Genomic DNA, 27,063 nt, shown 5'->3' on the forward strand with positions numbered 1-27,063 from the left:
CTTTGTGACCAGGGCTGAGGAAGCACAGCTGCTTGCTTTTCTAATTGATCTTGTCGGGTTGATAACTCACCAAACTTGGCTATTATCCGTTGTAATTCATTTACATGCTGTGGGTTTTTCTGGGTTCGTTGCTTGCATAGGAGGCTACAGCTGGGTCCCTCATCCTCCGATGTTTTGGAGCCTGAGTCGTGGGGAAGAGGACATTGCCGTGTCACTGCCTCTGCTGCCTCCGCCACAGGAGATGGGGCTATCCCACCTCCCGCGCAGTCCGTCGCTTCCCTGTTCTCAAGGGAGGGAGGGGGCAGTGCCACCTCACTCCTCTCTCTGCCTCACACTCCACCACCCTGTGTCGTCCCCGGTGCCAGCCTCATTTCGCTCTCAGCTCCGCCTGACTTCTCGTCTTTCATCACACCCCCAGACTCTGGCGGCTGTGCCACTTCCTGATCGTTCTCATTCTGTCTCAGAGCTGGCGAGGGAACTTCTGGTCCCTGGACGTGATGCAGCACATCCTGCAGAGTGGAACTCACCGGTGCCATCAAGCCCTTTATGGGGTGGGTATTATAAACACCAAAGAATTTCACAATTTTGGAGAATTTTTGCACCTCCCTGCTCCCGTTCCCCGTGCCCTCAAGAGCCTGAATGGCGGCATCAGCAGCTTTTTTCTTGCTGAGACAGTCTGCAAAGTAATTAAGAGTTTTTTCCAAATGGCTCCAAGTTCTTGAGCAGATTTTCCTTCTTTCCCACCTCTGATGGCACAATCCCACAGCATTTCTCCTATTTCTCACCACTCAATCTCACTAAAGACGAGTGACGGTCTGGTTAATTTTCCTCGTTTTCTGGCCCATAGGGCTAGTTGTTCTAAGTAATTTTCTTTTATCTTTTCATCTCTCTTGGAGATAATGTTCAAGAGAAGCCGAGTAGCTGCCTGCAAGTCTCTATCCATATTTTTTTGTTGTTTCTTTGTTTCACCACCGCAGCTTACTGTAGCTTACCTCACCACGGCGTGTCGCTGCAGCTCCACTTTTCAAACTGAGCGAACATGCCTTCTGACCTCCTAACTCCCACTCTTGCTCCCCCTGCCATGTTCGGTCCGGGAACAAGGACTGAGACTTCCCGTATTCAAACGTCCCACATCAACCCGATTAAAAAAATTAAAAAAATCAAAACCGTATCAAAACATCCAGCATTTAAGCATAGAGCCCCTGCTCAGGCACCATTTGTTGACAGAGGCTCTAAATAATAGGAGGCCAGACAGAGAGCAAAACGACACGTTGAACCAATGTGGTTAGCATGGCGTTCTCCATTTATTCTCTCTCAGATGGCAGGTTATATAGATTCTTAGTATAGTTTACAATAACAGGCCATACAAAGAATGCAAACCAACACTGTTTATCTTAGTCTTAAGGTGGCTGAACTGTTCATGCCACAACACTACAACTAGAAACCCACTATTCCCTGTGTACACCTTAACATGAATTTCCACCTGCGCCACAGGGGCCTACGGGCCTCATAAGCCAAAGGCTCAGTCTGTAGTTCCTCAGCCCTCAATCCAAATATAAATCATGTCCTCACTCTCTAAGAAACTCTGCAACACATAGGAAAGATGTAACTCCATTTGACAAAAATTATACCCCCCTAAATTGGTGCAATTACACCAGTCCTAAACTTTCCTTGTCCTCACTCCACCCCAAAGTGCTGCCTTGGAGACTGTTTCTTATCTGTGGAGACCAGGTATGGGCCAGAATCCCCTCACTCCTTCAAGGGGGTCCCCTGTAACCTTGGCCAGCTTACTACCTTCACTCTAAACATAACTACTTCAGAATTGGAAACAGAAAGGGAAATTAGCATGCCAAAAGGGATCATATACTGAATTTAATGAAAATTGTGATAGCCAAGTTTATAATTGGAATAATGGAAAGAGAGTCGTGGTCTTACTGTTTTTACCTTGGGTGGCTGCAGCTTAGGCTCTCGGTGAGCTTTCTCACCTGGAATGCTGGCTTAGTAAGCAGGAAAATGCTACCTCTGCTGCACTCAGTGACTTGCTTAGTGACACTGAGATTACCAGGCACGCTACATTGCATAATTGAGCAGCAATCGACTATTTGCTGCTCGCCCATGGACATGGCTGCCAAGACTTTGAAGGAATGTGCTGCTTCAGGCTCTCCTTGCACTCAGAATCCATCTATGCTAACATCCAGAAGCTGAGGGAGCAAGTGAAGGAATTAAAGGCTGAGAACTCAGACTGGATCAACGAACTTTTCAGACAATGGGGACTGACAGGATTGGTTTCATCCTTTGTTAAAGGGATCCTTTTGGTTATAATCATGGTTTTTATAATTTTGCTCATGTTTCCCTGCTTAGTTAAGTGCTTACAGAAATCCATTGGAGTGTCTTCTTAGTAAGAAAAAACAGAAGTTGTGGAATCCCTGCAGCCCCTCAACATAATACCCAGGGGCTGGCCTTGGCAGGACAGACCATAGTTACCTGCCCAGCCTGAGAGAGGGGACCTCCCAATGGTGCTCTGTACACATGGTTTGCCCCAGCTCCTCCTGCCCCCTCCAATGCCCCTGGCCTTTGGTTTCTCCTCTCCTCAGTGTGTCTCCATTGGTTGTGGGACCCGGTGACCAGCCCTGTCTCCTCTATGGAATACTGACCTTACCTGCCCTTTGCTCTGCCCCCATACCTCAAGGTCATTGGCTGCTGAACCCCATACTTAAGCGGGGACAAGCAGATGACCCAGCCTCTTGACTCTGGGTTTCCCTTCGGCTCCTGGAAATAAACCTGCTGGAACTGATCTGGTGTCAAGGCCTTCTGCCTCTCCTAGCTGTGCTAGCCACATGGTGTGTGTGGATGTGTGAGCTTGACTGCTTTGCCTGAGTTTCCCCAAGCGGCCTTTCCACTGGAGAGGCTTACTGAGATCTAGGCTTCAGCTCCACTCCTAAATAATACAACATCACAATAAACCCTTCTGCATCACACCCAGACTGCCTCTCTCTCACTCCTTACTTCCAACCTGTGCCTAGAAAAGACATTCTAGCAGTAGAGCCAAAGAAGCTCTGAGACACGTTGCCCAGACCTCAGCTTGGGGGGAAGTGTCCCACACAAAATCGTTCATAGCGGAAAACTGAGGCAGCACAAAGGTTCTGGCTGTGATGATATCTAGCGTCCACTGAGGGGCTCTTTTTGGAGGGACCCGGGGAAGATCCATGGAATGAGTCTCTGAGACGATTTTGCCATCAGGTACCTCCTGTGAACGCACTGACTTCTGTCCGGCGGCGCTCCGGGGGGAGAAGGCATTAACCCTTTGGCACCAAAGAGGACTGCCTTCGGCTTGGGGGACTTTCTCTGAGTGCTTTTTGGTTCTGGATGACCAAAGGTGGTGAGTATCCTGAGAGGGGAGGATGCTAAGTGAACGGGTGGTATAGGAGCCTGAACTGAGAGATGTGGGACAACAGGCGGCTCTTCAAAATGCCATTTATTGTATAGAAGATGTTACAGCAGTCATGGGTTGTGGGTGACAGAGCCACGCCTAAAGCTGCCAGCTACAACTTATAGGCAAGCCTGAAGGCCACTTTAGTTTTGGTTACAATGCATTATATAGTTTTCTTTGCCGAGCATCTTAATACATAAAAACCAGTCAGCATCATACACAATACCTTTACCATCATCTATAGCCTATCATAACTACTATCATTACCACATAATGTTACAGTTAAGGCGTTAAATTGTTTTTCTGTTTTCTTGCAGTGGAAAGTTCTTAGACCTTCTTTCTACTTGGTAAAAATATGTTTTTGTTTGCCTATGGCATCTTTTGCTTTTCGTGAGACCTCTTTCTGCTTGTTAAAACATCTTCTTTGTTTGTGGCCAACATATCCTCTGCTCTAGTCATAAAACCTCCTTCCAACTCGACTTAACCTTTGCTTTCTCAGTTGTCCAGTAACAACTGGCTCAGCAATACTTAATTTAGACATCTTTTATTCTTTTATATACGAACTTGCATCCATCTCTATTCCGTTCTCAAGTTCCACATTCAGAGAGCTTTCTGCCAAACATACATATCTGTGAAACTCTCTTGTCAGACTTTAATCTTTCCAAACAGGGTGGGGGTGCACTGCTTCCCGAGGGAAGGGGGGAGCCATGTCAACTGCATCCCTCCATCCAGACCAGTCTCCAGCAGGATTTTTTCATTTTTCCTTTTGCCACAGGGGAAAGAGGATTGTGTGAAGCTGACAGATATGGGTGCTAAGCTCTCAGCTTCACAGAGAGGGATTTTTTTCCAAGTTATGGGACTCCTTTAAGGGGGAGGGAAAAAGTTAAGCTCTTCCCGGGAGTAGTTGAAAAGGTTTGTGCGGAGGCTATTCATGAATCTTCCAAATGTATCTCCTTCAGAAGTAGAGAAGGTACCTTTCTGTGTTATGGTGCATTTTGAACTTTATCAAGTTTCTACATGCTTTTGTTCTTTGTTTTATAATGGTTTGTTCCATGTACCCCATGTTTTACCCCATTATGGTTTACCCCAGTTATTGTTATTAATCAATTCTCATTTATGTGACACCTGAGTCCTGCCTGTCACTTTGAAGCCTCACCCTGATCTCTAGAAAGTTCTGGTGAGGACATCAAGTGGTTGGTGGAGTCCAAGTCCCTCTTCCCCCTTTGTCCCTTGATTTGTCCAATAAGTTGTCCTTTATGTTTGAGATCACTCCCTTCCCATTCTTGATTGGTTCCAAGTTGGATCCTCCTCACTCCCCACTCCCCCACCCCCATATTTAAGGTGAAAACCCACGAGTGTGGTCAACTTCAGCGGGCTGACTCCTGGGTAAAAGGAAGTCATGAGAATTTAATAAAACCCAGTTGAAGTCCCCCACCGGAGTTCCATCCCTTTATTTCTCGCATTGTTCATGCTTCTGCTGAGGCAAGAACCTACAGGATCAGAACTGTATTCCAGAATACAGGACCCTACCTTTTTGTGACGTCAATGCCAGAGCTAGCCAGGGAAAGAGAGCGAAAGTCCCGAGAAAAGCACCACACCATTGCACTCCTGGGATAAAGTGGGAACAGAATTAACAGTCCTAGTGAGACAAGGAGATAGCTGCTAAGTTTCTCAAACTGTTTCTTTTAATTTGGATGGAATTGAGTGATAAAGGGAAGGTGCAGGAACAGCCAGAAGAAGCTATCCCAATTCCCTTGCCCTCCAGCCCTAAACCCTTGACCCCTAAGCTGGGAGAACTGCCTGGTGCAGACCACAAAAGTACAGAGCAGCCACCATCTCTCTGACCCCACACAGGCTCCTCAGCACCCTAGCCTTGCTGGTGAGGTACCAGCAGGCAAGGATCCTGTCCTAGAACCCTTTTCCCCAGTTGCTAATCCCCAAGTTATGGTTCATAAAGGTTCTCAAATACCCCCAGTTTCTTTGTCTACCCAAAATGGCCCCCAGGGGGCACAAGGGAGATAAGGCCACATGGCAGGTCCATGTGCTTCTTCATCCCACAATCCTTTTCTTTCCTTGTCCAACCTCTTTTGGTCACTTGACCCCTCCTATACCTCGGGCATTGCCCCTCCTCTGATGTTGATTGCTATGGCCCCTCCCCTGGCTCCACCCTTTGCTCTTCCCTCAATTAAATCACCCCAAAACCCCTCCTCCCTTGGTACCTCCCCTTCCCTGTCAGCTCCACTCCCTGTTCCCATGAGGTCATCCTTAAGCGTCACCCCTCTTGGCTTCAGTCCCACCCCTGTCACCTCCTCTGTCTTGAGCAGCTCCGCCCCCCCTCTTTTGACTTCCAGTTCCCACGGTCCCACTTCTGGTTCCCGTGATCCGGAACCATGAAGTGATGGACCCAGAAGCCAGAACCCAGAACAGGGGCCTCTCCTGTTTGCCACACCTGTGCATTATAGCCAAACAAGGAGAAATCTCACATGGGAACCATTCTCCTACCAAAACAAAAAGGAACTCTGTAAAGCCCAGAAAGCATTTGGGAGAAAGAGTAAATATTTTAGAGGCCTTCTTAAAGCCACCTTTTCTTCTAACATGTTGGTTCCTGGTGACCACCAAGAGTTATTTTCTTGTCTCCTAGTTCCCACAGAATACCTTCTATGGGAGAGAACATGGAAATGATCTCTGAAGGAGCTTCTTCCTGAGCTTTTAAGAATTCCTGACTGCACCTTTGATGCTGATAGGAACCAAATTACACTTGATCATTGGTGCGGTGAAGGAGATTGGATTGTGGCACCAAAACAGGCTGAGAAAATCCCACAGCCAGTTTTGGAGCATGTAAAAAAGAGCTGCAGAGAAAGCTTTGATTACAATGCCTACAAGGGACCCCAAATTTAGTTATGTTAATATTAAACAGTCTCCTCTAGAATAATTTATAGATTTTGTAGAAAGGCTTCAGATGGCGATTGAACAAGTGGAGAGTTGGTTGGTGCAATTAGAAGTCATGACAGAGGTAATGCAGGCCAATGCAAATGATACCTGTAAGCATATCATATTGGCCTTGCCGCTGGACCCACCACCGACCTTGGAAATGAGGATTGAGGCATGCGCAAAAAGAGCTGTCATTCCAGAGCCACAGAAGAGAGAAGCAGGGTTGAGAAGGACGGTCGCTGCAGCAACACCTTACAGACAGCGCAATACACCGCTCCGTTGTTTTATTTGCAGGCACGAAGTGTGGGAATACACAAGTCTGAGAGTAAGACAGACTTAATTAGCATAACTAGTCTGGTGACTAGGATGCCATGGCAAGGACAAACAGAACTTTGAGCCTATGAGAAGATGGGATTAAAACCTGTTTGAGGGAAAAGATTCAATCAACCCCCTACGATAAAGATGTTGTATAATGCATGAGTTGCTTGTATGATCTTCTAACCTAATTATTGTAGTAGAAATTATTAACCTCTCTGAAATGGTATATAAGACTTGGAAAACCTCAGTAAAATCGAATTCTGATCATGAATCAGTTTTCCCGTCTCTCCATCAATCACCGGTAAGGAAGGACACATTGCCAGGGTTTTCCCTCAAGGGGACAACCAGCAGGATGGACAAAATGACAAACAGGGTGGGGGGAGACAAGTCAATTGCCCAAAAAACTTAAGGGGGATTGCGGACCTGCCCCGTGTGACGATAAAAATGGAGCAGGTCAGAGAGGGGCATGGGGAGAACAAAGCAGTAAAGATGAAGTTTGGGAGCCACACCAACCATTTATGTTGACAGCTGTAAAAAGTACATACTTTAAGTCACATCGCAGGCAGGTGACTGTTGTCAGAGCACTGGACATGGACTCTTTTCTTGGACTGGACTGCAGGTACATTGTGGTTGGGGACACCAAGCACATACACAGAGATTGAGATTTCTCCTGTGATCATAACATCAGATCGGGGGGACTCCTTCTCCTGGTACGTTGTGTCCACCCACCCTACTTCCTCCCAGAGGGTCAGGTCATCGCCCAAGCCATTCTGATACCAACGAAGCTCCCAGTAGACAACTCGTCTCCAGATGTCTACTGGATGAAGGTGGTGGGGGAGGACAAGCCAATCATAGGGTGTAGAATCAAAACTTAGATGGATTGTTGGACATGGGTGTGGATGTGATGCTCATTCCCTCTAGGTTATGGCCATCACATTGGGAATTGCAACCCGTGCAGGGCAAGGTACGTGGCATTGGGGGTGCTCAATTCCCAAAACAATCTAAGAGTGTAGTACAAATTGAGGGGCCAGATGTTCAATTGGCAAGTATTTGCCCATTCGTTTTGGATTATGTGGTTCCCTTGTGGGAAAGGGACACCATGGCCCAATGGGGGGTGAAAACTGAGATCCCAAAAACCCCTTGGGATTTTCTAATGGCGGCCACTGAGGAGCACCCTGCTCAGAAACTGAACTGGAAAACTGATTGCCCAGTCTGGGTAGACCAGTGGTCGCTAGCAAAGGATAAATTGAAGGTGCTCAATGAGCTTGTGGAGGAGCAGTTGGCCAAAGATCACATTGTGCCAACTACGAGCCCTTAGAACTCTCCGGTTTTTGTTATTCGGAAGCCGGAGAAGGACAAGTGGCGGCTCCTGCACAACCTCAGAAAGATTAACAAGGCCATTGAGGACATGGGGTCCCTCCAGCTAGGGATGCCTTCCCCTTCAATGTTCTCCCAAAATTGGAACCTATCAGTCATAGACATCAAGGATTGTTTTTTCCAAATTCCCCTTGACCCGGCTGATGCTCCACAGTTTGCCTTCTCGGTTCCTTCCATTAACTGAGAAGCCCCAATGAAACGCTACCATTGGTGAGTTCTTCCCCAAGGAATGCAGAACAGCCCTAGCATTTGCCAATGGTATGTGGCTTCATTGCTGTCCCCAATATACACCAAAGTGGGGAAGGCCATCATCCTGCATTACATGGATGATGTGCTCGTGTGTGCCCCTGACAGTGATGTGCTCCAATATGGGCTTGACCTAACTGTTGATGCTTTAATTGCTGCAGGGTTTGAACTCCAGCAAGAGAAAGTTCAATGGATCCCCCCTTGGAGGTGTCTGGGCCTGGAGATCACCAGCAGAACCATTCAACCCTCGAAGCTGGTGATCAAGGAAGACCCTAGGACCTTGGCAGATCTCCAACGACTGTGTGGGTCTTTAAACTGGGTCAGACCTTGGCTAGGCATTACCACCAAAGACCTAGTCCCACTCTTCAATTTATTGAAGGGGGAGAGGAGCTAGATTCACCTAGGGTATTGACCCAGGAGGCAAGAGTTGCTATAGAATAGGTACAGTCAGCAATGTCCAATAGGCAAGCCCATCAGTGCCTGCTGGACCTGCCATTCAAACTTATTGTGATGGGGAGGTTGCCACATCTCTATGGAGTTATATTTCAGTGGGACAAGGACAAAGGCCAGAGGGACTCCCTCTTGATTATAGAGTGGGTGTTCCTCAGTCATCTACGGTCCAAGAGTATCACAAAGCCACAAGAACTGGTGTCTCAGCTAATTAGAAAAGCGAGAGCAAGGCTGTGTGAACAGGTGGGGTGTGACTTTTCATACATTCACTTGCCACTCTATTGTCATCAGACAAATTAACAAAAGAGATGTTGGAGTAGTTGCTCAAAAAAAACCAAGGTTCTGCAGTTTGCTTTAGACAGCTACCCTGGACAAATTTCAATTCACAGTCCAGCTCATAAATTTTTCAATTCTGAATTTAAATTGATTCTAAAAGAGAAATTGAGTAAGAAGCCACTTAAAGCACTGACAGTTTTCACTGACACATCTGGAGCATCCCACAGGTCTATGGTAATCTGGAAGGATCCTCAAACTCAGCAGTAGGAGTCAGACATTGAGGAAGTCAAGGGTACTCCTCAAATTTCTGAGTTGGCCACAGTTGTCAGGGCATTTGAGAGATTTTCCGAAGCACTCAATTTAATCACTGATTTGGCATATGTAACAGGGGTAGTGTCTAGAGCAGAAAATTCAGTTTTGAGAGAGATCTCAAATCAAAATCTCTTCAACTTGCTCTCGAAATTAATCTATCTGATTTCTCACCGAGAGCAACCATATTATGTGATGCATGTGAGGTCACACACGGACCTGCCAGGCTTCATTGCAGAGCGCAATTGAAAGGCTGATGCCCTAGCCGCTCCAGCAGAAATGGCCAACTTACCTGATCTGTTCCAGCAGGCCAAGCTGAATGTGTTGGTTTAGCATGGATGGTGGGGACCAATTGGCGATTTCCTTTGAACTGACAACCAGAATAGCCAATTTGGTGCAGGTACACACCTCTGGGTCACACAGCCTTAAAAAGCCAGAAGGAAGCCTGGAACTTCCTCTTCCTTTCGACCTCAAAAATGGGTAAAACCCTATCTCCCCAAAACATCTACAGGGCCAGCGAACCAACCAAAAGATGTGATAGTGGCTTCCTTAAGGAGATGCTGACGGGAAGGAATGGAAGAACCTGAGTCCTGATCCCAGATTCATTTATCAGATGTTTTCAGGTTGCTATTGTGTAACTCTTTTTTCTTTTTTGAGGTTACCCCATCCCTAAGAATGCTGATGTACATCTTGTCACTCCTGGAAATCCTTGTCCAGTCTTTGGAAGTGTGGATCGTCCCTCAACCCCAAAAGAATGTATAGGTGACCCTGGCCAGTGCATTGAAGCAAGACCATCTGTGCATGTCAATGGCAGCAGTAGACAACCCTTTGTCTACTTGCCTGGTGGGGATCCCTTTCAAACCAACCCAATTTCCTGAAAGTTTGTTGAATTTACATTCTAACCCACACCACCCTCTAGTGCTCCAAGAGCACCTGGTAATAAGTCGCCCTCTCCACCAGTGGATGCCGTGGGTGAAAGAACTACATGACGCAGATCAAGAGCCTCAGGAGTTTGAACTCCTTGGCTCTGCTCATGCCGCCTTTTGTATTCATTTAGATTATTCACCCAGTTATGGGCCATAGAGGTTTATTAAAGTGGCACAATAAAAAAGGGAATTCATGGCTTCCCAATGGTGTGCTGTGGTAGACAAAGTTGCCACCTTCTCTACTGATGTTCCCAAAAAACTACCCAAAGGGAACTTTTTTATTTGTGGGGACCAAGCGTGGGCAGGCATCCCCTCTCATCTTTACAGAGGCCCATGCACCATAGGTCAGTTGTCCTTGTTTTTGCCTAACCAGACCAAAATTTTGAATTAGAACCAAAAGAAAAAAATCGACCATCCAAAAACGTAGTGTGCAACAATTGGATGAGAACTGTCACCCTGAAATTTTCCATTGGTCAAAGTCCAAAAGGGTTGCTGTCTCAGTGTTTTTGCCATGGGCATCAGTAACCAAAGCTCTGGGTAAATTGGGCCACCTAGAATGCTGGGTTAGAAAACAGGCAAATTTAATGTCAACTGCACTCAGTGACCTCCTTAAGGATGAGGAGATCACCAGGAAGGCCACTTTACAAAATCGAGCTGCCATTGATTTCCTCCTTCTCGCACATGGACATGGGTGTGAGGAATTCGAGGGTCTCTGTTGTTTCAACTTATCCTCCAAGGGTGAAAGCATCCATGCTTCCATTAGAAAAATGAAGACCTTGATTGGAAGCATCAAACAAGAAACTGAAGATTGGATGAGCAATATCTTTAAAAATTGGGGACTTTTGGGATGGGAAGGTTCCATTGTTAAATCAATTGTATGGTTTCTAGTAGTTGTATTTCTTATCCTAATTGCTTTCAGAGCCTTAAAAATGATGGTGATAGAAGGTTTAAAGAAGGTAGCTTCTCCCACTCATGTGTTGAACCATGCAGTAGTTCCAAAAGAGCAACCATGGTGGAAAGAAATCTGCCTAAAAGTTCAAGGATTCCAAAAAGCTTCTCTGCATGCACTCTCTCTTTTTAAAAAGAAAAGGGGAGATGTTGCAGTCTGTTCAAGTTGTAGTGTTACAGGGATGGTTCTGTACCCCGTGTTTAGTCTGAGTCTGGGGTTTTGTCCCAAAAGTTGTCTGCTCTCCCAGAGCTGTCAGTTCTGTCAGAACTCAACCCTTTTCCTGAAGTTTCTATCAATCTCTGTCATATCATTCGTCCATATAATTTGTTTTCCTTTTACTGGTTTTCTATTTGCTTGAGACTCTCCCAAGTTCTCCTCCCCCCTCCCCTGATTGGTCGAAAGTCACTACTTGCCCCTTAATCCTGTCTGTTTAAAACCTGCTGCACCTGGCGCTCGGGGTGGGTCTGTCTCAGGCTATCCAGAATAAACCCTTCTGGATCACACCCAGACTGCCTCTCTCTCACTCTTTGCTTCCAACCTGTGCCTAGCAAAGACATTCTAGCTGTAGAGCCAAAGAAGCTCTGAGACACATTGCCCGGAGCTCGGCTCGGGGGACATGTCCCACACAAAATCATCCATAGCGGAAAACTGAGCTAACACAAAGTTCCAGCTTTGCCGATAAATAGCAACACAGGAACTCAACCAGGATGAGGCCCAGGTTCCTCTCAGACCAGCAGCAACTCCTCAGGTCAGTTCCCAGCACTGGGTCCCCCTGAGTTTCACTGTGGGGACACAGGAGGTGGCTTGGACAGGGCAGCACTTTGATGAACACATTAAACCAGACACTGATTTGTTATGTGTGAAAATTAATGCCCTGGCTGGGGAAAGGCAAATATTATTGCCAATATTATCAATATTACCAAGCACACAGCAGCGTCCAAACAGCAAACTGGAGCTTGATGCTCTTGTTACACAATCTACACAGGCAAATAATGTAATCCTCTGGGTAGATATCAGAAAAGAAGAGCCTCATTATCACAGATTTTCAAGGCAGGGCCTTTTTTTGTCCCAGACAGGAGGCCACTAGCTGAGACAGTGCAAGTGCTGGCCAGGAACAACCTGCATTCAACTTGGTGCCTTGGGAAGCAAAAATGTCAGCAGTCACAAGTTATTTTAATGCAGTACATGCATCACAATAATACAGAATGAACCAAAGGACAAGAAACCTGCCATAATCCAGTAGGAAAATAAAGGGGATGAGGAAACCCTTTGTAGCCAAGCATTTTTGAAAATTCTGAATGGAAAGGAGGAGAGGGGTGATCTACCTAATCTTTGCACAAGAGCTGCTTCTAATATAAGGCAAATAAAATTATTAAGGGGTTGAAAGCATAAGCAGGCATTCAACTGCTTTCACTTTATTCTCCAAGATGATTATACTACATAATGGTAATGGATGTTAAGAATTCAATAGGCCTATATAAAGAAAGAGATTGCTATCTAGAATTTGGAGTAAAATGCTTGTAGGCCAGAGCTTTGACTTCAGTTTACTTTCTTCTCTATGTCAACAGGCAATAGAAAAATCAGTAATTACCAATTTGTAAAAATTACTGTTTCTTTGAATTAACGGATAAAATAGAAGATGATTTTTCAATCATATTTTTTACCTCTGTTCTCAATTCTTATTCACCCTCTCAATCCAGTGCATTACTAAATGCAGCACCAGCTGCATTACAAGTCAGATTTGCCCAAATCTGCCTCCCCCAGAACATTTATTCAGTCACAGCCAGAGCTGGGCAAAGGAGACTCTTGCTCTGAATAATCTACTCCTTAAACAAATTTATAGCAAGCAACAGAGGAGACAATTATTAGTCCATTAACAAATCAATAAAGTTCATAATAATCTACTTTGTCATGTTGAGAAATGCATTCAGATCTCCCATGTGGATACACAATGACAAGGCCACCGACTGATTTATGTCACTTTGAAAGAACATAGATGAGTTAATTTTGTGATTCTTTTTTCTCCTGCACGATTGGCAGGACCCAGCTTCCACTCCTGTTTTTGCCTCTTTCAGTACCAGTGCTCCTGTTTTATCTAGTGGAGCTCAGTTCCCACAAATGGCCTCATCAGAAATAGTTCCGAAACTTCCATCTTTCAAGATCCAGCTGAAGTCATCCCAAAGCTCCAGCATTTCCATACACAGGCTAATCACATCATGCTCTCCAAACAGTTCATCAACTGCAGTGAAGACTCTTCCAATGGCAAGATAAATTTTTAAAGCCAGACCTGATGACCTGCGAGGGAAGACCTGTGTCAGGTCCTTGACACATTTTTTAATTATGTGGATTTCTGTATCCAAGGTCACTTCTGTGTTAAAATAGTTTCATTGTTGCATTTGACATCTGTAATTTAGATAAAGAGAGGGTGGAACATTTTGATTAAATCACTTGAACTTCAGATAAACCCTTGAGCATTGCATGACAGGCTTGGCCCAGATAAACTCAAGAAGAGGTCATGCTCTGCTTTAATAACTCATTTTTGCAGTGGATTTTAATCACTTGTGAACTACACCTGCCAACCAAAGTCCTGGTAAGATTCCTTGGTAGCCTCTGCCTTGAATCCAGTAAAGCAGAGCTCAAAGAATCCCTGCAGAGACGATTAGAAACTGATTTAAATAAACAGATTACAGGATCCTCCAGCCACAGAGTTATGAACTGCCATAACTGCAGTTTACATTCTAACATCTAAACTTTCAAATATAAACAGGTGAGATTTATTAAAGCTTTTTGTGTCTTGGATATACCAAATCCTCAGTCACCAGACAGTTCTGTACCATTTTCCACCGATTTCACACCAGTGTGAAGGACATCTGGCAATATTTTGTCTCTGGCAGGTTCAAAGCTCTCTGATATTAAGTCACCTGTAAAGTGCAGGTGGAAATCAGTTTGCTATCAGCAGTTCTTAAGTGCTGATTCTGAATATCCAAAGCAGTACCCTGTGTTGAATAAACCAATTGGTAGATGTTTGGGAGCTCCCCTAGAAAACCAGAGTCCAGAGCCATCCCATTAATCCAGGAAGAGTTGCCTCTGCATACCCCACCTACACAGGCAACAAGTTCTGCTCACTTCCCATGCCTGTCATACCTGGGATTTTACCTACACTGAGTATTCAAACAGCTGTAAGAACATAATGCTACTGACTCTGAGACAAATTAATCCAGGATACATTCACCAAAGGATTACACTGATTATTTTTTTGGGAAGTATTACATGTTCAGCATCAGTTTTCCTAATTAGAACAAGATATGAACTCTTACCTTTTCTTTAACACAGGAAGTAACTTGCAAAGTGCTAAAATTACTGAACATCTGTTGTGGAGAGCGAGGACATGATTTATTGAGGAGTGAGCAATTCCAGACTGGGCCCTTTGGCCTACAGGGCCTGTGGGCCTCTGGGGCCCGCGGGGCCTGCAGGCGTCTGGTTATAGCGCAGTAAAAATTCACTAGGAATTCACTTAAGGTGTTCCGGGGAATAGTGGGTTTCTAAATGTAGAATTGTAGCACTGACAACTTAGCCACCTTAAGACTAAGATAAATAAGGATTGTTTGCATTCTTTGTATACCCTGTAATTGTAAACTATGTTGTGAATCTATACAATTCGCTGTCCAGAAACAATAAAGGGGAGAATGACATGGTAGCCACATTGGTTGAGACATGTCGTTTGCTCTGTCCAGCCTCCCACTAATTAGAGTCCCTTGCAACAAACATTGAGGCAGCCACATTAGTGTGAAGGGAATCAGCAGGTCACACACCTTCATCACACACTATTATTCAAAACAACCTCAGCAACTTCCAAGGAAATAAACTCCTTTTCCCAATCTGTCCACCTACATAGCACTCCAGTCTCTTCAGGATTTCTCCCCCTTGTCTTGAACCTCAAACTCCAAGTTAGAAATCCATATGGATTTTTATCATAATTTCATTTTGATCTCAACTTGCCAAGCTTAGCAAACATGCATGTGAGCTTTTGGGAAGCTGGGTGTCCAGCTGGTTGGCAACACATTGGCACTGAAAAGAGAGTTTGTTACAGAAAAGAACTCTGTGAAACTTAATAAAAATCAGGTAAAGCATTATGCAAACAAATTCCATGAATATAAATTGAATTTTCACTTTAATAAAAGACAGAGGTGGCAAAGTTGTATTTAAGGATTCAACATCTGCCTGCTCTAATAAAATACAGCAACCTTGGCCAAGTATGTTGGTGTCTTTGGCAGTGCAGAGAATAACCTATGACAGCTGAAAAAGCAGGTTTTCCAAGGTTTCCCTTGCCTCTGCTACTTGTCCTAAGCCAACCAACACTGGTAACTCTCCACTCCCACGGTCTCCCACTCCTCAGCCTGCTGTGAACCCAACAATAAAAAGATGTTTTCATTGCCTTTCTGAACTGAATGCTAATTAAAAATTCTGCTCATTGTAAGATCCCTCTGCTGTGTTGTGGTTTGGGAGGTGTAAATGGTGCTGCCAGGCACTGGGGACACTGGAAGATCCCAGGGTGGTGACTGATAAGGACAAATATGGGAACTCCATGGCCTTCAGTTTGACCCAAGGACAATTCCATGGACACCCTGCGACCATCATCGGCTCCTTGGCAGATGACATTGAGGTTGTTCTTACAGCTGAACTTTTTCAGGCTTCTTTAGTGGCTTGAGCAACTTCTCCCCAGTCCATCCCTTCTCTGGGATGAGCGAGAATGAGGGGAGAGGGGAGAGCACGCAGACCTCCAGCAGAGTTTGCTCCTGAAGCTTTGGTTTGCCTCATGGAACAGGTACTCAGTGCACAATCCCACAGTGTCTGCTGCAAATCCAGCCCTTCCACCTCAGTTACTTCATCCAACATTCCAAAATCAGGAATCTCTCCAGGGAGACCTGGTGAAGCCAGGTAATTCCTTTTTAGCAACTAATGGAAACAACTCAATGTCAAGGAGTGCCACAAAAGAAAGAACTATTATAAGGAAATGGGAAAAATAATGTAATCAAATAATTCAGGAGTTACTGAGCTGTTCTGCAATTACTTGAGAGATATGGCAGGAAACATAAAGAAAAAAAAAAGGAGCAGCATAAGAAGGAAAAATAATTTCTGCCTACAATGTGTAGCAGTATGATCTTAGTCTCCAAAAATCCTTGAATGTTTGGATTGCTGAATCAAGTAAACATTTACAAGGTAAATCTTTATACTAATACTAATTAATTTGAAAAATAGGAAACAAACCCATAATTATACTCACTTCAAACAGCAATAGAAACTAGTCTTGGATGTCAAATAAATAGTAAAAAAATCAATTAACTCAAGAGTACAAGCCACCAGGAAGTAACTAAGTATAAAAATATTTATGGTATAACATATTCTAAAACTGTCACGGATTAACACAGAGTGATAAAAGGGAACAATCAGTTTCTGAGAGTTTTCTTTTTTAACTTCAGCTCCAAAAAGGCATTTGCCTAGAAAAAAGTCACCTTACAAAGACTATTTCTGTTTCAGTCTCTCCATCTGTAAGAGGTAAAACAAGAAAATCAGCACACTCCCAATTTATCTTTTTTTTTGCTCCCTCCACAGATCTCCAGTGGTAAAAAATAACAAGTCTTAGTGCCAATATAAATCTGAGACAAAACTGGAACTATGGCAAGAAAACTATTATAGACAAAACAAGACTGCAGTAGTGACACTATTCCTCCAGCTTTAGAAACTTGAACTGAAATCATCTCATTCACTTTCCACAGCTGACAAAAACTCACCATTTTTTCCACATCTCAAATAGAAAGAAAACAATCAACCAACCAATCCCCCAACTTACACACTATGTGGATATACTGGACGCACATCAAGCAACAACCTTTAATAATCTGAATTTCTAGGTTGGTGCCTCTTTCCTACACAGGCCAAACCACTTACAACCACTCACTCCAAGTACAAGTAGATGAGGCTGATGCTTGGGTGAGTGTAATGTACAGGCCAGCTTGTAAAACTACTTTTAAATATCTGTGACTCGCAGCATAATTGCTTCCCTCTCCACTAAGTACAGCATCTGTAGGATGGTATTACAGCCCTACCTATAAAATGCAGCCCTTTATTAGGGACAAATTAGACAACCCTCAGTAAGTTAATTACATAATAACCCATAACCACAACACTGCAGGTTTATGCATCCCATCCTGCTTTATTGATGAAAATGAGACTTCTGACTGCAGCTGGATTAGCCACGAGTTTTAAATAAAGCATGAACACGTTTTGTAAGACCTATGTCAGAAAAAAGAGAAGAAAAATTAAAATGCAGTGTTACTCTGAACATGTGAGCTGCTTCAGCACTCCAGTTGGGGGGACACAGCACTACTTTAGGTGAGTTATGTGTGATCTTATCCACAGAATGAGAAACCCCAGGCTAAGAGGGCAGGGGACAAGGTTGGGGACTGCTCGGGGCAGATGAGTGCCACACAGGCACTTCCAGGGGTGATACCTCCAAAACAGCACAGCCAAGGACATGTCCTCCTCCTCATCCTCAAACACCTGAGAGATGAAAGCATGGCAGCACAAGGCCCCCTGCCCAACCACCATGACGAGCCGTGCCTGGCACCACAGTAGGCTGATACCATGGAATCACAGAAAGGTTTGGGTTGGAAGGGACCTTAAAATTCATCTTGTTCCACACCCCTGCTCACATAGGCACACTGAGGCACTGGGGACACCGGGGCACTAAGGACTGAGGCAACTCATGACACAAAAGGACACAGTCTTAAGCTTTGCCAAGGTAGATTTAGGCTGGACATTAGGACAAAATTCTTCATGGTGAGACATTAATTTTGAAGAACTAAGGACTTCAGTTAAACTAGATATTGTTGAGGTAAACTTCCCTTTGTTAACAGAAGCCGGATTTAAGGAACTGATAAATCAGGAGGCCTGTCAACTTAATCAATAGACTCCAAGAACACAATGTGATCATAAATCAGATAGTCTTGAGAAAACAGGATTCAGGTGTCATCAACACTAAAAGGTTAAAAAGTCAAAGCGAGGAAGACCCATCTAACTTCATCATTTTAACACCCCCACCCCATAAGAAGGACCACTGACCCATTTCAAAGAACAAACTACGCATGCTTAATTGCTTTTTGGCTAATTACCATACGAAGCAGGGAAAGGGATGGACCAGAGTCATGAATATGCATTTGTGTTTTGGGTATTCAATACTCTTGTACATAAAAAGACCCTGTGATCATCTGTAAATTGCGTGTGTGTATTTGGGAGCTATCCCGCACGCTGCCCGGCGTCGTAATAAACATACACTTTCTAACTTCAAACTGTTAGAGAGTCTTTGTCCGTCATAGTTGGATATCGGTATTAGATCAATATCCTTATTTTCAATAAATCATTTTGGCAACCGCGGCAGGACACTGCTCTCTCTGGTCGAGGGGGCCATCGGGGTCTGGGACCCCTCAGGGCGTCTGCCCAGAATTTCCTGGGAAGAGGGCTCCCGCGGCCCCGCTGACACCCCCGGGGAAAGACCAGAGCCTGCTGGAACTACGGACAAAAGGTATGTTTAAAAAATATTGAAAAAAGGTACCTTGGAATAGAGGAAGCTTATAAGTCATAAGAGACGTCTTATGCAAAGCAGAAGCCTGACTGGGTTTTGGAAACTCCGCAGAGTCTTGTAAATGGTTGTGTTCCAGGTAGAGCTGGTAACTTGTGACTGCGTCCTGAGTGGGGGGAGGCAGCGGCAGCAGCAGGGCCGCAAATCTTGTTGGTTTTAGGAGCAGTGGTGGCTCCAGTTTCGGCTTGTAGTTTAAAGGTGCACCTTGGTTGAAATGAATAAAATTTAAGAAACTTCCATTTTTGACACAGTCTGTCATTTGTTAGGAAGGTTATGCTGTTTAAAATGTTATGCCAGTTGTACCCTGTCTGTTAAGAAAGTTATGCTGTTTGTACCAAAGTTTGTACCCTCAAAACCTTATTCCAAGTTGTATACCCCCTCTAAAACCCCGGGTTCCCTTCCCCTTCCGTCGGGCTAAAGTGTCGCCATTCCCCGCCGGCTCCTCGAACTGCCGGCCCCGCCTAATAGGAAAATCCAAGGACTTCCATGGTGCACCGCTCCAAACCGAAGTGCAGTTGCCGGCAAACGGACCCAAAAGCCGCGACCCAGCACAAAATCCAGATAAAAGGGAGACACTACAACACCGAGAAGACCCTCAGCTACCTAAGGACTGAATTCTGCTTCTGCCGCCTCGCCATAACAACAAAGAGACTGGGAAGAAGTGACGCCCCTAGACCACACGAGCCCAGTTGAGTTCCTGGGGATTCCCACGAGGCCGGAACTCCCGACTCTGCTGCGGTGAGAGCAGCAGATTCGATCGGCACCTCCTCCTCAGCGGCGCCCCGAGCGGGAGCGGCGACGGGAGCGACGACGGCTCAGGCAACCCCTCGTGTTCCCCCTTGAAAGAGCTGACTAATAAAGGCCTTTCAAAGGAGCAGGTCTCCTGGCCCATTTTTAACACTGGTAATCCATAATCTGAAGGGCTAGCCTGAGTTCTGGGGCGCGGGGGGTGCCGTCTTAGGTCGTGGTCCCCTGCGCCAAAGGTGTGTGTGTATTGATGGATCCGTGTCTGTGTGGTGGTCCTGTGGTTTGGTGATTGTGTGCGCTTAGGTGAGAAAAAGAATCATTTGTGTACTGTATGTGTTGTGGTTTGTGAAAGCTTGTGTGGTAGGTGTTTTGGTTTGTGTGATTTTGCTGCATGTTACTAACCTTTGTGAGTGTTCTTGGAAGTTTTGCAAGTTTAAAGTTGTAAGAGATTTTAAAACTACCACCGATCTGGGGAAGAATACCTCTGAGTAAGCGGAGGGACTTAGCGTGCTCATGTCGTGACTGGAGTCCGTCACGGAAAGTGCTGTGTGTAAGTTTTGACTGTATAACTGATGGTGTGATTTTAATCAGTGTGTTGTTCAGTAGAAAAACATCTGTGGGTGAACAAGCTGTTTAATTGCTTGTACGAAATAAAACAAGCAAGGGTAAGGGGTTTTCTTTTTGAAAGTCTATGCCCAACACAGCCGCGGTGATTGGGGGTGATTTGTTTCCCTGGTAACCAGAGAGGAATCTAGGCTTGCGCAGCCTCAGGCCACGTCCCTTAGCTCCTTGTAAAATGCCGAGAGGTTTTTGGCAAGTGGATGTTCTAGTTAAAAAGAAATATTCTTATTTATTTGTGAGGTTTGCAGTTGCCAGAGTGTGTGGTAATATCTTAAAGTGCTGGTGGCTTGGTCCTCAACCATGGAGGAGCAGAAAGGCAGTGTGAGATCAAGGTGTCTCCCCCGCTTCCCCGCTTTCCTGCAGAAGGGTCTGTGCTACGTCCCAGCTGAAATCCGTGGGATTTTGGTGAGACCTTTGTGGTTAGATAGAGACAGGCGCTCGGAAGATCTCGGTTGTAACGGGAAGAGCAGAGAACACTCCAACCCCCCAAAGATAAGCTATCACCACAAGAATGTAAGCTTCTACTAACATGTGCCAGTACTTTTCCATTCTCCCTTCTAACCCAGGAAGTGTAGCAAGACCCCTCTGACGTAGTAAAGAACCCCAGAGTATTTAAACTGCATGTTTGAGGTAATAAACGCTTGTAACCGTCCACCATACTGGCGTAAGCGTGTTACTAAGCCCGGCAACACCAGGAGAAAGTGTACACCGTGCTGTCGTTCCTAAAAGCCAGGCCGCCGCCGTTGCAGAAAAGAAACAGCAACAAGTGGTGCCGAAAGCCCAGGAAAGAAAGAAGAAACCTCGGCGGATGGGATTTTCGCCTGGAAGGAGACAGCGGCAGTAGCGGCTGGCCTGATCTACTGCGAAGGAGGACAGGGGGACGCCCCAAGAACCCGCGAATGGCATGGAAGCTTTAGCGAAGATTGTAAGTCTAATGGAGGTCTGCTGGGGAATACGGTGCGACCAAAGGGATTTATATCTTGCTATTGCAAGGCTTTTGGATTTGGGCGCAATACGGCGCCCCGTAGATATACTAAAATCAGAGGGTTGGGAGAGATATACTGCTGTTCTGGCTGAAGATACTAAAGCCACCGGCAGTGGAATAATTTTAAAAGCATGGGGAAAAGTTGAGAAAGCGTTGCGGAAAGCAATAGAAGAACAAGAAACTTGGAATGCTGCGAAAACATGTTTATTTGCCGTTACGCAGCAAAAGGGGGGGAGCTACGGCACCGTGGGACCCCCCGGGGATAGTGAAATTAATAGCGGGAACATGCGGGGAGCGGGTGCGTTACACCCTTCTCCGAGCCCATGCCTGAACCCCCCAGAGCCCATAGGAGACCCTCAGACCCTCCCGCAGGACCCCCCGGATCCAAAAACCCCCGCGGAACCCCCCGAAAAAACCATGGTTCTCCCGACCGTTCCTCGCCGCCGTCTCCGGGATCTGAGCGTGCTGGGCAGCAGCCTCCCCCCAGAGCCCGTACAAAGGATCGCGGCTTCTCCGACCGCCGAACCAGTGCGGCGGGCGGAAGAGCGCGCGCGGTCTTTCTGGGGAGAGCTCGTGTGGGAAGCGAGGGGCGCCGAGAAAAAAGCCGGCGCCGGAGCGCAAGCAGCAGCCCCGTCGCCGCCGCCATATAGCCAAGATGGCGCCGACCGTCCAGAGCGGGGGCGGAGCGGCCGACCGCATGGCGCGGAAAACCTGGAAGCGCGAACCCCCGCGGGCGCGCGTAACTAGTAGTCCGGACCTGCCGGTCTCCACAGCGCACGCGCGGGAGAGCGAGGGGGGGCGGATACGCGATCGGAAACCGCTCCCAATGCTACCATACAAGGGAGAAACCCCTCCTGGGGGGGACCAGGGCGAGCCCAGGGGGTGGGAATGGGACCGCCCCCAAGAGGCGTGCCGGCGCCTCCCTCGGGAGGAGGAGAGGGGCCGGGCGCGGGAGGCGGAACGGGGCCGAACCTGAGGGAAAGACCGAACCCACCCGCGGAAGGCGGAACGGGGGCGGAGCCCAACAAAAAGGCATAGCAAACCAGAAGTCTACCAGCAGTCTGCTTCCGACACTGAGGGGAGCAACAGCTCCACAGCTAGCTCTATAGAGAGCTCCGAGTCCGATACAGAAACGGAGATAACAGAATTTATGAGGTTTCCAGCGAAATTGAGCAAAGCTTTTAACAATGTAAGGGAACAAACTCAGTACAAACTCACTGATTGGGGCAAAATAAAGGTAGCATGCGCTGAGTGGAAACCAGCTGTTATGATACATGCATTCCCTGTACGAGTTACCAGTGCACGGCAGAATTTAAGGTGAACCTACACCCCGTTGAGCACAAATGAAGTACAAGCAGTGGTGAAAGCGGTTCAGGAAAAGGGGATTAATTCAGCCATTGTGTCCACACTGGTGGATGGTCTTTTTAGCAATGATGATATGCTACCTTTCGATATCTCACAGGTAACTCGTATGCTTTTTGACGGGACAGGGCTGACTGTATTTCAGCAGGAATGGTCCGATCATTGCACAGCTGCACTAGCCCAAGCTTCAGGGCAGGGACAGCCTCTCCAGGGCTCCACCCTGTCCAGACTGCTAGGCAAGCATGATGATGTGGCTACACCGCAGGACCAGGCAGCATGCCTCTCAGCAGAGGAAGTGAAAGCAACAACCAGAGCAGCTAGAGAGGCCATAAGAGCGGCTTCTCGGGTAGTGGACAAGTCAACACCATGGTCCACTATTAAGCAGGGGGAAAGTGAAGGCTTCACACACTTCGTAGACCGTTTGCAAGCTGCAATTGACTCATCTACCCTGCCTGTAGCTGCGAGGGGACCTGTGGTGACTGATTGTCTGAAACAACAGTGTAACACCGTCACCAAGGATATCCTGCGCTCTCTGCCAGCAGGGGCCAGCTTGGCTGACATGATCAAACATGTGGTAAAGGAAGAACAGCTAATACCTATGCAGGCAGCGGTTCATACGATAACCAATGTCATGGCATGCTTGAGGTGTGGCCAAACAGGTCACGTGGCAGCAAGCTGTCCCCAGCCAGCACAGTAGCCCGTGGCAGCACCCTCGACCCAACAGCACCAGAGACCGACCTGCTGGAACTGTGGGAGGAGGGGCCACGTGGCCAAGGAATGCAGATCCAGGCCCCAGGGAAACGGAAGGGGGAGGGGGCGTGCGGGCCATACTCAGCCTCCTCCCACTGCGAGATGGCCCATCTTTCCCAACACCCAGTGGGGCAGGGGACCTTCATACCCCATATATATACAGGAACCAGTCAGTATTTCATCTCCGCCAGCCATTCAGTGGCAGAACTGCGCAGCACCACCAGCGGCAATTACGCACCCTTCACCGCCACAAACTGTGCCAGTGTCACAGGGTCAGCAGGGGACGTCCCAGAGCGGAACCCCTGGGTGGCCCTAGTTATGAAAGTAGGGAAGGAGCCCTTGAGGGTGTGGGGGACATGTCAACTCTACGGCAGTCAGGACCCTCACGTTTTAGGGCTTCAGTTTTTGGCAGACACTGGATCAGACTGCACCATTTTTCCCCAATCACATTGGCCCAGACATTGGCAAATTAAAGAAGTCCCTCCTGTGAACGGGGTGGGAGGACAATCCAGGGCATGGAAAAGCACCCAATTGGTGGCTATAACACTTCACACAAAAAAGGGACCAGAACAAACAGTTGCAATTTACCCTTACATTTTGCAAAATTCTCCACCCTTAATAGGAAGGGAAGTCCTGGCTATGCTCGGAGTCAGGATCACAAATTTATAATGAGGGCCACTGCCATACACCCTCTGCTGCCAATCAAATTGACTTGGAAATCATCAGACCCTGTATGGGTCAAGCAGTGGCCCCTGTCAGAGCCTCGAGTGGCAGCATTATTAGAACTGGTTGAACGGGAACTGCAAAAGGGTCACATAGAACCCTCCATAAGTCAATGGAACACCCCTGTGTTCCCAATTCCCAAAAGGTCTGGAGAGGGCTATCGCCTAGTCCACGACCTGAGAGAAGTGAACAAAACAATCTGACCCATAGGTCCAGTTCAGACACTGTTACCCATGAACTCAGCCATTCCTGAAGGACAGCCATGTGCAGTATTGGACATTAAAGACTGTTTCTTTTCAATACCCTTGCATCCTGAGGACAGGGAACGATTTGCCTTTTCCGTGGTTTTCCCAAATGGCAAGCGGCCCAGCCTGCGTTTCCAGTGGAAAGTGCTACCTCAAGGTATGGTCAACAGCCCAACCATTTGCCAGATCACTGTGGACAAAGCGCTGACGCCAGTCCGACACTCCTATCCCACTGCAACCATCATCCAGTACATGGACGACATCCTGGTCTCAGCACCATCAGCGAGCCAAGTGGATCATCTGGTATCCATGATCACAGAGATCCTCCAGGCCAACGGCTTCGAGATCGCGAGCGCGAAGATCAAGAGAGGACCCTGCGTCACCTTCCTAGGAGTGGGAATCACAAGCTCCTACGTGACACCTCCCAAGGTGAAAGTCCACCGAGACGTCAAGACGCTCCATGACGTGCAACGCCTGGTAGGATCGCTGCAGTGGCTTCGCAACATCGTCCTGATTCCTCCTGAGGTCATAGACCCTCTGTATGACCTCCTGAAAGGAAAGCACCCCTGGGAACCCAAGGAGCTGACACCGCAAGCAGTGAGCTCCCTCGACTTCATCGAACAGCAGATGTCCACTGGCACACTTTCCAGATGGAACCCAGCGATGCCCCTGGACTTATACGTGCACTTCACGCCAAAGCGGGGAGTGGGAGCATTGGCCCAAGGACTTTCTGAAAAGGCCCGACCGATCCAATGGGTGGTCCTTGGAAGACCTGCTCGTGCATTTTCCCCAGCAGTAGAATGCATCGCTAACCTCATCATGAAAGGCAGGAAACTCGCCTTGAAACACCTAGGGACTGAGCCAACGAGAATCCACCTTCCTTTCCGCAAGCAACCGACCATAGAGTCAACCACAATTTCGGAGCACCTAGCCCTTGCTCTCATCGGATTCGGAGGAGAAATCTCCTACTCCACCAGACCACCTTGGACTCAGCTGCTGACCATAGTCGACATAGACATGCCGCCAAAGGTCATGGACAGACCACGGCCAGGACCAACAGTCTTCACAGACGCTTCCTCCACGACTTCTACCGCGACAGCAGTGTGGCAGGCAGAAGAGCAATGGCATTGCGTCAAAGCATGTGACCCCACACTGTCAGTGCAGCAACTGGAAGCAACAGCAGTAGTCTTGGCGTGTGGACTCTTCCAAGAGGAGCACCTTAACATCGTAACAGACTCTATATTCATGGCAAGGCTCTGCCTAGCCATGGCAGGACCAGGTGTGTCAACATCAGCAGCAGCCCTAATGCTAGAAGAAGCACTCTCCTCACGAAAGGGCACTGTATCTGTCATTCACGTCAACAGCCACAACCCAGTCAAAGGTTACTTCCAGACCGGCAACGACAAGGCGGACGCTGCAGCGAAAGGCGTCTGGACTTTGCAGGAAGCTCGTCAATTGCACGAATCCCTCCACATCGGACCCAAAGCACTGGCGAAGAGATGCGGAATCACGGCAGCGGATGCTAAACATGTAGTGGCTACCTGTCCTCACTGCCAGAAGTCACCCCTGTGGACCAGTGGGGTCAACCCAAGAGGTCTTAAGCCCTCAGAAATCTGGCAGTCGGACTTCACCTTGTGTCAACTGCTGAAGCCTCGAGCATGGCTTGCAGTAACAGTGGACACGTTCAGTGGAACGATCGTAGCCACACAGCATCACAAGACCAACTCTAAAGCCACAATCCAGCACTGGCTGACAGCCATGGCGTGGCTTGGTATCCCCAAGGAGATCAAAACAGACAATGGTTCCAATTTCATTTCTAAACCAGTACAGGAATTCGCCTCCAAATGGGGGATCACACTAGTGCAAGGTATCCCATATAACAGTACTGGGCAGGCTATAGTTGAGCGGGCAAATCAAACCCTGAAAACCAAGATAGAGGTGTTGGCAAAAGCAGAAGGCTTTACCAAGTCCATTCCCTCAGGAGAGCAGGCACGTATATTGGCAACCGCGTTGATAGCATTGAATCAATTCCCTAGAGGAAATGAAGCAAACAATCCCGTTCAAAAACACTGGGCCTCCAGAGCGCTAGAGGAGGGCCCGCAGGTTGTAATTAAAAATGAGCTGGGTGAATGGGAACGGGGCTGGAGATTGATGCTTACAGGGCGAGGGTATGCAGCTGTCAAAAAGGACGGAAAAATCAGGTGGTGTCCTCTTAAATCAATCAAACCTGATCTTCACAGTGAGCAGGATGAGACTAATGAGAACTGTGAGTTTCTGTTTACAGGACATGCTGGTGAGGCATCCACGTAACGCATACATGCCTCTCCCAGAGGAACGAGACACACCACCAAGCCGTCAGACAGCACCAGAGAAACCCGCACGGGTGAGACCCAAGCATCAACGATATGTCTGTGTGATTTTGTTGTTGGGGCTTGTCACCAGAGGACAAGCCAGCCCAGATTACTACCCACATCAGCCGTTCAGGTGGGTTATGAGACACCTTACCAGCGACAAGGTGCTCAGAGACATCACCACACCAGACACTCCATCCTTCGTGCTCCGTATTACCGATCTATCTCCAGGACAACCAAAGGTAGATTCCTATTCTCCACACTCATCACACATGTACCTATCCTACTGGTACCCAGCTTCAAACGCAGGAAAAAGTTATTGTAATTACCCCGGGTGGGGACATTGTGGGTACTGGGGCTGTGAAACCATAGTAACAGATGCCAGGCCGTCAGGGCCTGGGTGGGACCCACAAGAGCCCGACAAGTTC

Source organism: Sylvia atricapilla, chromosome W, assembly GCF_009819655.1.
Source record: "Sylvia atricapilla isolate bSylAtr1 chromosome W, bSylAtr1.pri, whole genome shotgun sequence".
NCBI lineage: Eukaryota > Metazoa > Chordata > Aves > Passeriformes > Sylviidae > Sylvia > Sylvia atricapilla.